Below are 4,661 nucleotides of genomic sequence, written 5' to 3'. Positions count from 1 at the left end.
GTAAGTGTCCACAGTTCTGCATGTCCAGTCTGTCGGAGGGTGCCGACTGGCAGCACACACTCCGCCCCCAATGACAGCAGGGTGCGTGGCACGTTTTCAGTGGCATCCCTTCTTAATATCATAATTTGTGTCATTCGGCATTTGCCTTTTATTTATTTTTGGTTTTTTGGCTGGGAAACCTGGGCAGCTCTCCAGACAGACTGCAGAAACCTCTTTCCACAGGCTCCTCCTCCAACACGCCCTCCGCCCACCCCCCACCCCCCACCATTCCTGCTACCAGTGGGCTTCATTACTTATGGGATGACCGCATGGGCCACTGCTGCCCTCCCTGCCCCCAGCACAGACACCCCTCCCCCAGCACATAAATTCATCTAATCTAATAAAACAGAAGCTGTTTTCCCTCATTGTTTCTGGAGGATCTTTCACAAAACAGGCTCTGTGGTCTGGCAGCTGTGGGGAAGGGTGAAAAAGGCAAGCCTCCAGCAGGGTTGGCCAGTTCCCTGGCCTAAATAACTGGGACTCGCCTCTCTTTTCATAGGGCATAAGCTTCTTGATATTTAAAGTCAATTCTTTTGAGTTTCAGCTGGCAATTATAATGCCAAAAACACATGCTCTGAGCACTACTCCTCCCTCCCCTCTTTATGTCTCTCTGAAGGGGAGAAAGGATGGGTGGTGGTATCACCCTCAAAGAGGCCACATGGCATTTAAAGTTTCCCTCAGATTTATCCCAGGAACTGGGTAAAGAATGTCTGGTACTATTCCTTCTTGACTGCTATTGTTATTTAACTGTTTTATGAGCCCCTTCTGAGCTTTACACAAAAACCCTGAGCGTATGTTAGCAGTGCTCTCCCCTATAGCTATCCAGGCTGCTGATTATCCTTTCACTGTGGCATTCTACTGTTTCCTAAATCGTCAGGGCATTTCAACTTGCCTCACTTCTAAAGAAAAACTATCAGGATGACATTCTTCCCTAATTTCTACAAAATAATCACGTTAAACCGTCAATAACAAGCTGAATCTTTGAGTCAATCCCCCACTTTACAGATGAATAAACTGAGGCTTATATGTGTATGTTTTTTAACCAAAGATACAGAGCTACTTCCTTACAAGGTCTCAACACCCAGCAAGCCATCTGAGAAATCTTGCGGTTATTTTGGGGAACAGAACTGAGCCAAAATGCTGAAACAGCTCCATGACAAAATTCCCCATAGAACACACAAGCTGGATGGTCCCTCTCTAGTCGTGTCATGCTTTGGGTAAGTGCACAATGCAGAACCTCAGTGAACACTCTCCAGTGTGGGATGTTCTATAATGTTGAGCAACTGTTTGGCAGGTATCCCACTGCAGCATAAGACACATAGTCAATTAAAGGGCATTTATGGAATGACTATTTGGCTTTTTCCCTCCTTTCTACAGGGACCTGTCTTTTGGTACTTTCACTAATCAAAATCACCCCAAAACAGAGGAATGGAAAGAAATACAAGATATTTGGATGCATGGTAATTCCAAGAAAAGATCAGTAAGAAACAAGAAACCACAAATGAAGTTTGAGGGTCATGTATGGATACTGGCTATTCCTTCCCACAGCACAGCACACACAGGCTGCAGCTTTTAGTCATTAGTGAGACATGCTATCTACTCTTTTCCTATCTCCCCGTACACACACACACACACACACACAATTCACAGCTGCTTCCACTTTCCATCAACTCAAAAGGCAACAAGGTATTTAAAGCTGAGCAAGATAAGACTTAACAGGATGCTGACCCAGACAGCATTTACTTCCCAAAAACCATCATCAGCTTCTAATCCTACACTCATATTTCCAAAAACATATGCATGGTTAGCCAGTGTCCACTATGGCCTGTTTCTGCTGCTGGGGTGTAAAGAACACTGGGAAAACGCTTACCTATGAACGTCTGTCCATTTTGGACTATTTAGCTAAAATACTGGTCCCACCAAAAAGGAAACGCATCAATGGCACAAGATACACTGGTAGACCCTATGGGAAGTAACCAATAAAACTGAAAACTGGGTTCAATTTAAGAGTAGCAACACAACTTTCAATATTTAAATTATGAAAACAGGGGGAGGAAAAAGGATTATTGTTTTGTTCTAAGATGAATGACCACAACGCTAGCTAAATTTCATCAAACATCAACAAGTCTCAGATCTGAAACAGACTTACCCTACTATCACCAACTGCTGTCCCCAACTTTTAGTTACTTTAATGAGAATATGTACTTACCCAGATAATAAACCATTACCCAAGTGATACCCAAGTGATCCCCATGCCTCCTCACATTTGTTTTAACTTATGGCACAAATAAATACTCCTACTAATGGGTAGTTATTGTGAAGTTAATGCGTGATTAACTTCACAGGAAGTATAGCACTGAAGTCTTTAGGGGACTTGATTTTTTCAGACTTTTAAACATTAGGTTACCAAGAGCCATCCAGGATTTTGTTTCTACTTTGTCATGGATTGTCATAATTATTTCTCATACTTCATACTACACTTTCCACATTTTGATTTCCTTGTCCAAGGGCTGTCCATGTGTTGCCACCATGAGCTCTACTTGCCCCTGGAAAGCTTATACCACAGTAAAAGTCCTCTCTTCACAGCCATGACACACAAAGGTTCATGGATACAGCAATTTTAAGCAAAAGACATAGAATGGAAGCATGCCCAAGATTATGGGGTTTTTTTTTTCCCTCAACATGAAAAGAAACTTTGTCGAGATCCCCCTGAAAATGGAGTTTCTCTGGGCTACATACCTAGGAATGATCAGAAACATGTAAATGCTCACATTTACATTTTAATGGCCAACTGGTTTCCAAAGCAGGTGTCTTTATTTTTTTTTTCTTCCTTATCTACTGACATGTGTCACTGGGATCTTTAAATGTTTAAACAGCCCTCCTCCTATTACTCAAGACTCCAGAGAACAATGCTCTATGCTCCAAAAGCTACAACAGAGATAAGAATTTCAGAGAGGATCTCCTGTCCTAACTCCCGCCTTGCAGCCAGCCACCTAATGAGGGCCTGAACAGGATATCCGAGGACATATTGCTGTTAAGAGTTTCAGAACCAAACATCTACCTACCATTCAACCACTATATCAGCTCCAAGTTGGGATGATTCCAGCAGGCTCCACCCACCCACAGAATGTCTTAAGAGGTATGACAGGCCTTCCGTGGTGGCACAGCGAGTTCGATCTCCAGCCCCAGAGGTGACCCACATGGCGTGGCAGACCTCTCCTGACCCGCCCGCTGATCCCCTCAGCAATGTACTTCGATCTGCCTATTCTGCTCCCCACTCTGTCGCTGGTGAATCCTCTCACCGCCCCTGCACTTCTGGCCTGTACCCCAGTTCTGTATGCATAAATAAATAAATCTTTTAATAAAAAGGTATGACAGCCACAAATCCCATCTAGGATTTGGATAAATGTGAGTGAGCATTTCATTTGCACATCTCTATGAAATTTGGGTATCTAGTAGTATCCTATGTTGACTCAAGAAACTATTGCCTCAGGAACATTTATTCACATAGTCAATAAAGGAAGTAAGTACATTTTCATACCAGGGACTCACGTCACAAAGGACAGATAGACTGCAAACTAGTCACCCAGTATTCCTCATCATCTATGATCTCATCCCAAATTCCTGCCACCTATACAAGTTACTACTACATTTGAAGATGGCACCTTAGCACCTGAGTTGCATACTGCTAACTGTAACAATCCCCCCCCCAAAACAAACAACAACAACAACAACAAAAAAAAAACTACCATAAATGACAGTGGGAGAGACAAGCACATGTGGTGTCTGGCAATTTCATAAAGGAGTTGGAAGGTTTTAATGACCACATGGTATTAGGCATGGATTCCTAATGATGGTTCTTTACTGCAGCTTAATAATATACTATTGATCATTATCACCCAGGTTATGATAAAAAGTCATGGAGAAAAGTGATCTACTATGCTAATACTTGACTTCCAAAAATGTTATTCAAGTGTGAGCACAGCAGCCATCATAATAATAGTAAACATTACTTGTTAGAATTATATTTAAATAAAAGTTAATACACTGGCAACCTACCAAGCAGAATTAGGTACACATGGAGTTCTGGCTTGGACTCCTTCCAAGGGGGCTTGGTAATTTCTGAAGCACCAACAGCGCTCAGCTGTATAATGTATGTGGCTGGCCCTGTAGCCAACGAGACTTCAAGGCCACACTGTACAGTTATAAAATAATATCATTAATTACTAAGACACAGTAGGGAGATCTGTGATGGGTGGCTGTATTAACTACAGAAACAATCTTGGTTGGCTATGATTTAGTCACTAATATCAATAAAATGGCACTACAAACCAGAAGTGCAAATTAAGAAGCTTTCAAAAGATCTTTTACCCAATTGTTTTTTTTAATTTAAAAAAAAAAAGGCTTGCTTGTTATTTGCTTGTTATGTAGCTTGACACACAGAATCTCAGTGATCCGCAGCACCATGCTAGGCTAAATAGCTCTATTCCTACTTTTTTTTTTCTTTTTTTTATTACAAAGTTTTTTTTACATCATTTTGCACATTTTTTTTTTCCCATCTCGATTGTAATCCCCGCGGGTTTCCCATCACCAGATCACCCCTGTGCCACCTCCCTAGTCCC

General features: G+C 41.9%; 1 protein-coding gene across 2 annotated transcripts in view; it reads right to left on the bottom strand.

Moving 5' to 3' along the window:
* The window catches only part of JARID2 (jumonji, AT rich interactive domain 2), a 241,792-nt gene that overhangs the window by 108,262 nt on the left and 128,869 nt on the right, over positions 1 to 4,661 (bottom strand). The window lies entirely within an intron of this gene.

Source organism: Condylura cristata, unplaced genomic scaffold (assembly GCF_000260355.1).
Source record: "Condylura cristata isolate star-nosed mole 26May11 unplaced genomic scaffold, ConCri1.0 scaffold00037, whole genome shotgun sequence".
NCBI lineage: Eukaryota > Metazoa > Chordata > Mammalia > Eulipotyphla > Talpidae > Condylura > Condylura cristata.
Note: the sequence above shows the minus strand (reverse complement) of the source record. Positions and strands in the feature narration are given on the sequence as shown.